The following is an 11,017-nucleotide window of genomic DNA, read 5'->3' as shown; positions in this document are numbered from 1 at the left end:
TAGGTAAAAATACATATTATTATAAAAGCGCATGAACACAAAAACACATTATTATTTTAAAATATGCAACATAACCTCACGAAACAGCAGCTTTGGTAGCACAATAAATAGCAAAAACATCATTGTACTCTGTACAAAGTTTGTGGTTTGTTTGTTTACAAAATTTGCCGAAATTGCTTTACAATGAGTAGCACAGTTATTATTGTGATTATTATGTTTTGGATTTCTTTGTATTTTACTCTGGAAGTTTTATTCGGTGGGGGGGGAGCCAGCCTAGAAGTAAGATTCCCTTTTCCCTTCCAAGCCAAGCGTGCATGCTCAAATCACAGCCCACCTCAGTCACCAACCTTGTTGTCTATGGCAGGTCAGTAATACTGGCTTTTTACGTAAAGCGATGTGAGCACCTTAAAGACTGAATGCAAGTATGGATTATTATCACTGTCGTGTCATTTGTGCGAAATTCACTGTCATCCACTGCGATTCTTTTTACTGCTTTGTGGGGTCCTAATAACATTACTTCTGTGCTCTGGCTTTTTGTGTGGTTCCCCACTAACCCAGCAACACTTTCATTTGTGTTTCTTCAGCAGTCATCGCAAGTAACAAACCAGACAATCCCAATCTGAAGCATTGTTCCTATTTATTACAGACAGAGCTCCCCAAATCCGGACACTCTATTAAGGGGGGGGGAGTATATTATGAATGGAAGGATCCCCCCCACACTTTTTTTGGGGGGGGGGAACCAGCTGACGGTGAGGGAATATTCCGGGATTCCCTTCCACTCTTTGTCCCGCTGAATAGATTTTATTGGTTGAGTGATGGATCCTCTCTGCGCTTCTGAGATGATTTATAGATCTTTCTTACACAAATGCCCCTTCTCTTCTTCCTTACCCCTCACAACAGCCATTAGTCACCGCCGTCTAAATGAAGATCAGGCAAATGAGAGCCAGCTAATGACCCTGGCGGAATCCGTTTGGAGTGTCCTTTCTTTGTTTCCTGTATAAAGAAAATAGAAGGGGGTAGCAAGGAATCATTGCAATGGAAAAGAAGGAGAAAAAAGTTGTGAGGGAAACTGTTTTCTGGGTGCCGTGCCCACCCAAGGCCTTCTTATCAGTGTTCTGGGCCCCCTCCCAACACACAAACACACAGAGAAAAGTCAAAAGGTTGGCCGTAAAGGGCACCATTAATCAGAAAGTCCCAGACTGTAAGGGAGGGAAACGGCAACGGCATTTTTCATCAGGCCGGACGGTTATTAAAAGCAGCCAACGTAACAGGGACTGATAACATCCTTAAAACTTTGCATCAAAGTGACTAACACCTGTTTTGATAACGGTACGCATTTGTGGGTCTGGAAACCAAGCCTTGTGAGGAACGGTTGAGGGAGTGTTTAGCCTGGAGAAGATGGAGAGGTGATAGGAGAGCGATCCTTGTACAGTGGTACCTTGGGTTAAGAACTTAATTCATTCCAGAGGTCCGTTCTTAACCTGAAACTCTTCTTAACCTAAAGCACCACTTTAGCGAAAGGGGCCTCCTGCTGCCACCACATGATTTCTGTTCTCATCCTGAAGCAAAGTTCTTAACCTGAGGTACTATTTCTGGGTTAGTGGAGTCTGTAACCTGAAGCATCTGTAACCCAAGGTACCATTGTATATCTGAGGGGCTTTCATGTGGGTGATGGAATCAAGCTTGTTTGCTACGGCTCCAGAGGGTAGGACCCAAACGAATGGATTCAAATGACGCAAAAGGAGATTCTGACTAAACATTAGGAAGAACTTTCTGGAAGTAAGAGCTATTCAACAGCGGAATGGACTCCCTCGGAAGATGGTGGACTCTCCTTTGCTGGAGGTTTCAAAACAGAGTATGGATGGCCATCTGTCAAGGATTCTATGGCTGTGATTCATGCCTTGCAAGGGGTTGGACTAGATGACCCTCGGGGTCCTTTCCAACTGTACAATTCTACGGTTCTGTGTCAAACCGTGCATATAGGGTGGAGTGGAGCCCCTCCCAACGTTTTCTCTGGTCATCCAGCTTCTTAAATTCAGTGGAATTTAAATAGCACAGCTGTTCCGCCTCTGTCAATTGCTCTAGGCATTTCCCTCTCTTCTGCCTAGGTACTATCCCGGTCACTTTAGCCCTGCCCTACCCAAGTAGCACTGCCTTCGTTTCTTCTCTCCTCCCCCTGAAATTAAAGCAGAAGAGCAATGATTGGGGGCCACTAAATCGTCCGTGTCTGGCAGCGCCATGAGGATAATGCTTCATGCATCCGACGAAGTGGGTTCTGGCTTGCAGAAGCTTCTCCAGGGTCCTTATCCATAGAAGTCAGAAACAGAGACAGAGCTACTGACCGGGGAGAAATATTAGCAGACAGGGTCTGCCCCTGGTAAATGAGAGCACTTGGAGCTTACAAAGCGATGGACAAGCTCAGATGGAAGGGACAGAACTCAAACGGACTTGTAAATGGCGACTGTTTGGAAGCTACCTTATACGGAGTCATATCACTGGTCCATGTATCTCAGCACTGTCTGTGTTGACAGCCAACAGCTGCAGTGGAAGGAAGCATTTCCTCAGGGCAAATGGGGCACTGCCCCACTAATCTCAGCCTGCCCACAGCCAGCCTCCTTCCTTCCTTCCAGCCAATCGGGGCTGGCACTGCCTCTCCTTGGCTTCACCTCCTGTTGGTCTCCCTGCCCTACCAGCTCCAATGGGTGCAAACCACCCCTGATGCCACTCTCCAGGGTTTGAGGACAGCTTGGAGTTGCTGTTGGGGATTGAACCTGTGGCTCTCCACACACACACACACACACACACGGATTTCTGCTCACTGACCCACAGCCATCCTTGCGTGAGGTCATGTCAACACATGTGCCAATATGGCGACGAGAATCTGCTGCAGCAAGGCAAGGGCATTTGCCAGGCTTTCGCTCTCCTGGGGGACGGGGAGATAAAAATGAGGGAACGCAGCCGGCTGGATGAACTTGCAATTGCGGGGTTGTACAAAAGGCCACAAACGCCAGTGTGGGACTGTAAAGACGCTGAACACTTTTATGGCCTTAGCGTGCCATTAGCTGTGGCTGAGTGGCTCGGAGGGCGGCCCCAACAATGGGAGCGATGGAGAAAGAGGGAGTAAGCTCTCTCGCTCTGGCAAAACTCGTTGGGCGAGATTCTTGGCGGGAAGCCTCGGCCCCATGAGAACTTTTTACAGCTCCTCTCTAGCCATCAGCGGTGGGCACCTGGCAAAAGGCAACTTGTGCCCACAACATGCAGGGGCACGAGGCTCAAGCTGTTCTCATGGGACAATCAACCTCATCGTTGAGATTGTGCCGCTGCTCACAGGAGTAACAGAGGTTAAGCTATAGTGCAGGGATGGTGAAACTCAGGCCTGGAGGCAACTGCGGCCCTCTAGGCTTCTCCATCTGGCCCTTGGGACTGTCACGCCCCTGCCTCAAGAGCCTTTGCCTGGCTGGAATGTGTCTTTGAACAGTGATAATTCTTGCTTGGGCTGGGTGGAGGGGTGTGTGTGTGTGTGTGTGAATTTTGTGCAGCTGGAATACCCTTATTTATTTATATGCCACCTTTGCCTCTAAGCCAGCCTTCCTCAACCTGTGGGTCCCCAGATGTTGTTGAACTACAACTCCCATCACCCCTAGCTAGCGAGGCCAGAGCTCAGGGATGATGGGAGTTGTAGTCCAACAACATCTGGGGACCCACAGGTTGAGAACCGCTGCAAGGAGTCTAAGGTGCTGTACATGGTTCTTCCCTCCCCATTATACATATGTATAGGTAGGTAAGATGGAGAGACAGTGAGTGGCCTGAAGGTCACTTTGCGAGTTTAATGGCTAAGTGAGGATTCAAACTCTGGTCCAACACTCAGACAGGCTCTCCACTGACTTCATATACATAGGGTATGCGCCCCGCCCACATCCCCACCCACTTTCTGTCTCTGGCCCCACCCACACTGGCCCCTGAATGATGGAATTTGGCCCTCTGGCTAAAGCAGATTCTCCACCTCAGTATTGGGGAATAGTTGTGAGGTGCTTAGGTGCAGATCAAACAAAAAAAAATTGGCCAGGGCCCCTGAATCGTTGGTCAGCTGTGGCTGACAAATTGTTAAACCACTCTCAGACTTATAACTCTTATTATATAATATTATAGTTATGTCCCACCTCTCCTCCTAGGGTCTCAAAGTGATGGCACAGGGCTTTCTCCCTCCCTGTTTTATCCTCACAACAACCCTGTGAGGTAAGTTAGGCTGAGAGTCCAGTGACAGGCCCAAGGTCACCCACTGAGCTTCCATGTGCTGAGTAGGAATTTGAACCCTGGTCTCCCAAAGGCCAGTGCTCTGACCGCTATACCACACTGTCTCTCTGTGTGCTGCGTGGGGCCGATGGGAGTCTGAAACGAAAGGTGCTGGCCCCATTTTACAAGCCCTGCTTTCATGCCGCAGCGCAGGTTATGCAAGGCTGATTAACGTCACCGGACGGCAATCGGAGGGGGCAATCAGCCTGGGTAGATTCCATTGACAAGCAGCCTTCTGATGCCTCTTATTTCATCATTTGTTTCCTTTTTGTAGAAGGCGAACAATACGGCGCACGTTGTTGCAGAGCGGAAGAGCCAAGCACAATTCCTTCTCCATTCACCGAATCTTTTTTTTTTTTTAATTGAATTTTTCTTGAAAGTTTTCAACATACGATAAAAACCAAACTCATCTAAATAAAAATAGAGAAGAAAAGAAACAAAGCAGAAAAGAAAGGGAGAGGAAACAAAGAGGGAAAAATAGGAGGGAAGATAGAGAGAAATAAAATACAGAACCCTCTATCAGGGGTGGAGCTTGTAGGGGGTGGAAATGGGGTTGGGTTTTGCTGCCCAACTCCCCAAGGGACTCTGAGTTCCCTAAGTCCATAACCGGTCAGAGAAGAATAGATGGAGGCAGGAACCTGTAGAAGGAAAACAAGGGAAATCTTCATTTTTCTGTTGCAACAGTTTCCCCTCTCTTGCAAGGAGACCAAGAACAAAAGTGTGCAAGAACCTTTAAAGACTTGAAATCGCCCAACCTGGTAACCAAAGACCACAGCCCAAGCCCATTTTTTTCTGCAACAATATTAACCCTTACCTCACGCAAAAGGGGGAGGTGGACCTTCCCAGTTATCACCTGGGAGCATCCATTTCTTCCTTGGAGTTTTTCCTTCCCTGCCTTGGTAGCAGGATCCTTCTTCAGTCATCCATTGCACCTTCCAAACACCAAATCTTGAAAGAACTTCTGTAGAGGAAGTTGGGACCCTTTAGCCGCGATGGCTAGCCTGCGGTTTTCCAGATATACCTGGACTGGAACTCTCAGCACCTCTGACCATTGGCCATGCTGGCTGGGGATGATGGGAGCTGGAGCCCATCCATACCTGGAAGGCCACAGGTGAGCCACCCCTGCTTCCAAAGACAGATTCCTTTATGTATCGAACCCTCATTAGAGGACCAGATTAATAGAGGCAACCCCAATTATTATGCCACAGTTGTTAGTGCAGCGTTCCCCAACCTGTTGACTGCTAGGTCTGGAACTACAACTCCCACCAGCCCTCTCCAGCCTGTGTCCAAACATCCTGTTGCATTTAATAGGGTGCTCCTGGGTTTAGGATTGCAGCTCGAGAGACCCGTTGAAATCAATGGGGCATAAGGGAGTCATTGGTTTAAGTGGGTCTGCTCTCACAGTGAGCTAAGCCCAATCTGGGACTAAAGAATGCTAGATTGGGCTTTTGTACTGCATTTCAGTGTAAAGATATTTACAGCTGGGTTGCAGATTAATTTGGGCGAGGTGTCTGGTGAAGAGGGAAGGAATTCTTGAAGAATTGATGCTTTTGAATTATGGTGCTGGAGGAGACTCTTGAGAGTCCCATGGACTGCAAGAAGATCAAACTTATCCATTCTTAAGGAAATCAGCCCTGAGTGCTCACTGGAAGGACGGATCCTGAAGCTGAGGCTCCAGTACTTTGGCCAGCTCATGACAAGAGAAGACTCTCTAGAAAAGATCCTGATGTTGGGAAAGATGGAGGGCACAAGGAGAAGGGGACGACAGAGGACGAGATGGTTGGACAGTGTTCTCGAAGCTACCAGCATGAGTTTGACCAAATTGCGGGAGGCAGTGGAAGACAGGAGTGCCTGGCGTGCTCTGGTCCATGGGGTCACGAAGAGTCGGACACGACTAAACGACTAAACAATAACAACAACAAATACACCGCTGCGTTTTTGATTGGGGTCCTTGACTGTACCCTATTGTAGTTCTGGATCTTATTGAGGTTTTCCAGTTTCATTCAATACAACAACATCATCATCATCATCATCATCATCATCATTATTATTATTATTGTTGCTGTTTTGTAAACAGCTCAAGAGATGGCCTCGCATTCAATGGCACGTGAAAAAGACGGAGGAATTTTTTGTGCTTTTGCGATCTCCTTCCTCCGTCCCCCTTCTCCTCCAAGATCCTGCTCACTTCTTTTTTTTCTAGTCTCCTAGTTCATCTGCATCATTGCCCTGGTGACCTCTGACCCCTGCTGTGTCTCCCCCCATCATATAATCTCTTTACAGCAACCCCACCCCCACCCCAGGCCTTGGCACTCAGTGTATATTGATGTCCCCTCTATTCTCTTGTCAGCAAAGAAACAAGGCCTGCCCCATTCATTCCTCTGCTTCCACTTGGTGTCCCATTGTCTCGCCCTTCTGTTTCCCCGTGTTGCCAACCCGTCCTCAACTTCTTGACCTCCTGCCTCTCCCGAGGGCCCTGTAATCGTCCTCTCGTTTGTCTACCGGGATCCCTTTTTCATCCAAAGCAGGGCTCCTTTTCTCTCTCGCCACCCCGGGAGGAGCCGCTTTGATCCGTCTCTCTCCATCACTCCCTAACTCCTCTCCTGTGAAACATGCCTTTCCTTTGGAAGGAGGGCCATGGAGCGAGCTGCCCTGGTCCCTCTGAAGAAGACAAATCGCCCCACATTTATTGCCTGGAGAAAGGAGAGGGGCACTTGCCCGTGTTGGGGTTGGATTCAAGGGTCAATTTGGTCTCTGCCGTCCTAATTTGAGGAGGAGAGTTAGAAAGCTCAGCAGCGAATGCAGTTTAAGCAAGGGTCACGGCCAAGTCTGAAACGCTTCTGTATTTATAACTCGCCGGCTGAAGGATATAAATTGCTGTACATATTAAGACGCGAATGGATTGTGATGACATTGTTAGAGGGTAAGATGGGGATTGAGAAGACCTAGGTTCAATTCTGCTAAGCGCACTAAGGGATTTTGGGCCTGTGTGTGTCATAGTCATAAAAAACTACGTGATGATTCTCAGGGTCACTTCCAACTGTACAATTCTATGATTTTATGTGTGTTCTGCATCAAAGCACTGCAGTGTGGAGTGTTCAGGGTTCTTAGTCAGCCAGCCATGCCCTTTTAGATGATACTCCATTCTGTTCCCTCTTCCCTCAGTTCGTCTGAAATCAAATAAGTGTCCTTTTTGTTTGTTTCCCCCCTCTCAGTTAGCTAGAATTCATTTAGCTGAGTGGGAGGGCTAATGAGAATAGCATTTACATAGTCCTCCCCAAGTGTTCAAACTGCTACATGGGCATGCGGTCAGTCATATATTTTTTAACAACAGGGAGATGCTAGTGATCTGTGGCCCAAGGGCCACATTCGGCCCCGGTGAAGCCTCTGGGGGCCACATGCTGGCAGAAGGTGTGGCCAAGTGCTTGCGGCGGCTACCCTCCACACACACACACACACACACACACACACACACACACACAGGCCACATTCACACCTGACATTTAAAGCACTATGATGCCTCTTTAAGCAGTCATAGCCAGAGGCATATGGAGGGTCTCTTGTGCCCTTGGCAAGGATCTGTATTGTCCCCCCACCCCCACCCCCCAAAAATCACTTTACTGCAATAAACACATTAGGAATTACTACATTTTACATGACCCAAGCACTTGAAGTGTCCAGAGTGAGGGCAAGGTGAGGAGGAAGGGCAGAAAACATCCACACGCATTTGTGCTATAAGGGCCAGAAGGGCGAGAAGCTCCTCCCATGTTTGATCTTGACATATATGTTGCCTCACATATATATGTCATGCACTCCATAGGTCTGAAAGGTAATTTTTGCGACCCCCCTCCCTGGGCCTGCGCCCCTGGCGAGGGCCAGTTTCAGCACCCTTTAGGTATGCATCAGGTCATGGCTTTCCCCCAAAGGATTCTGGGAGCTGTGGTCTGCTATGGGTGCCGAGAGGGGTGAGGGGGCCCCCGTTTCCCTAAAATAATAATAATATAATAATAATTTATTATTTATACCCTGCCCATCTGGCTGGGCCTCCCCAGCCACTCTGGACGGCTTCCATGGAAACCAAAAATACAGTAAAATATCACACGTTAAAAACTTCCCTGAACAGGGCTGCCTTAAGATGTCTTCTGAATGTCAGGTAATTGTTTATCTCTTTGACATCTGATGGGAGGGTGTTCCACAGGGCGGGCGCCACTACCGAGAAGGCCCTCTGCCTGGTTCCCTGTAACTTGGCTTCTCGCAGCGAGGGAACCGCCAGAAGGCCCTCGGCGCTGGACCTCAGCGTCCGGGCAGAATGATGGGGGAGGAGACGCTCCTTCAGATATACTGGGCTGAGGCCGTTTAGGGCTTTAAAGGTCAGCACCAACACTTTGAATTGTGCTCGGAAACGTAAAAGAGCTACGATTCTCAGAAGGGCTGAACAACCGATCCCTCATCCCAGGGAACTCTCAGAATTGCAGCTCTGTGAGGGAAACAGGGGTCTCCTCGCAACTCTCAGTGCCCTTAACACACTGCAGCTCCCAGAATCCTTTGGGAGGAAGCCATGACTGTTTGAAATGGCTGTCATAATGCTTTACATGCAGTTGTAGCCACAGAGGACACGCAGGCACACAGAGGCAGATCGGCCGAGGAGCAGTTATCTTTGTCCATTAAATGGTCTGCCCTCACACCGTACGAGAGGCAGCGATGGCCGCCAACTTGGATGGCTTTAAAGGAGTAGTAGTCAAGTTCATTGAAGAGAAGGCTACCAGCACCTTCCAGCCAGGAGGATGGCTGCCTCCCTCAGAGGCAGTTTGCTTCTGAGCACCAGTTGCTGGAAACTCGAGGAGGGAAGAGTGTTGCTGCTGCAAGGGGCATACAGTTTAACCTGAGCATTAGCGCTTTGAATGTGAAGCATCCGTCTTGTGGCCAATCATTGATGGAACTAGCCATTTCTGAGGACTGGAGCTTTTGGGAAGGTCATGCGGACAATGGGAATGCTTGGTCATGTAAAAGGGAGAGTCTCGTTTGTATACAGCGGCAGCCCTCAAGGAATCTGCTGAGTAAGTGCTGATGGTGGCAGGAAAGGAAACACAGCGGGCTTTTCATCAGAGGTAAGAATTAAAACAAGGGAGGCCAAACCCATCCTTCTTCCCCTGTATCCTGTCTCCAGCAGTGTTCAGTAGAGAGGAGTACAAAACAGCGGAACAATTGCAGAATAATGAACCATTCCTCTTCTCTCTCTCCCTCTCTCCCTCTCTCTCTCTCTCTCACACACACAACCTTTGACAAATCTAAAACTTTCCACAATTCAGATCCCTTCTGCCATACCTAAGAATCTGCTTGAAATTGAGGCCGCAAGCGCATTTAGTGGTGGATTTATACTGCGCCGTCCACACAGCAATTCGCTTTCTTAGTTGCTCTGTGATCTAGCTCAGTGTTGTCTACACTGACCGGCAGCAAAATTCCAGGGGTTTCAGGTAGGAGTATTTTGCATTCACCCTGGAAATGCTGAGGATTCATACTGGGACATCCACCTCTACCCTTGAGCTACGGCTCTTGCCCTGCAGTTCCCACACCCTGAACATTTGCACCATAGATTTCATAGAATCTTAAGAGTTGGAAGGGACCCGAGGGTCATCTAGCCCAACCCCCTGCAATACAGGAATCCTGCCCACAGACATCCCTGGTCAACAGCCAAACTCACTGGCCCATTAGGCCTTCCGCAAACCTCAGCTTGTTTTTAAACCACGGTTAATTGTGACGGGAAAACGAGACCATTGTATGCAAATCTAAAATAAATAATAAGTTACAATGCGAATACAGTGGTACCTCAGATTACGAACTTAATCTGTTCCGGAAGTCCGTTCTTAAACCGAAACCGTTCTTAAACTGAGGCGTGCTTTCCCTAATGAGGCCTCCTACTGCCGGTGCCCTTCCACCGTTCGGATTCCATTCTTAGACCAAGGTAAAGTTCATAGACCGAGGTAAATTTCTGGTTTTGCATTAGTTCGTAAACCGAATAGTTCATAAACAGGGTTTTTCATAAACTGAGGTACCACTGTACATTTGGGAGGCTCACTTTCGCAACCTTGTTAAGGCGGTGCTCAGAACAGGACACCCCATTGCCTTCCACATTTATTTATTATGGATCCTTAGAAACTTTTAAGAGTCCCGTTTTGTTGATTGACACATCCCAGTCAATAGCTGCTTCCCGATCTCCTCCCCAAGATGTTCATTAGCATCAAGCTGTCAAGCAATTAAACTGGCCCTCAAATGAAGATGCTTCCCTCTCTTGTCTCCCCCCCCCCAAAAAAAACCTCATTATTAAAAAGCCGTCCCATCAAAGGCAGAACGAGCCTCTCCTTGCCCAGCTAATCTGGGACAGAAATCTGGTGTGGTTCAGAGGGAAGCTGGAAGGTCAGTGAGAGAACTTAGGTGGCTGTCCCAGGAGAAAATCAAGGCTGTCTTTTCCAAGTAAACAGAGAGCACTGGAGAGGTAAGTTTTATGAGGTTTACCCAGAAGGACACACCTGTGATTATCTACAGTAGGCAGCTTTCAAGTATGCTTGGAGGGGAGGAGACAGACTCACAAGGAAAGAGAGCCAGCAACCAAAGTGATGGGCAGGCGGCAGACAGAAGGCTTTAAATTCCGCAAAGGGATCAGTGCAAAGTTCCTCTTTATTTATTTGTTCTGAAGCAGTTTTGCCCTGCTCTGCAGCCGAGAACAAAA

The sequence above is a fragment of the Podarcis erhardii genome, assembly GCF_964252035.2.
Source record: "Podarcis erhardii genome assembly, chromosome: 16".
Classification (NCBI taxonomy): Eukaryota; Metazoa; Chordata; class Lepidosauria; order Squamata; family Lacertidae; genus Podarcis; species Podarcis erhardii.
Note: the sequence above shows the minus strand (reverse complement) of the source record.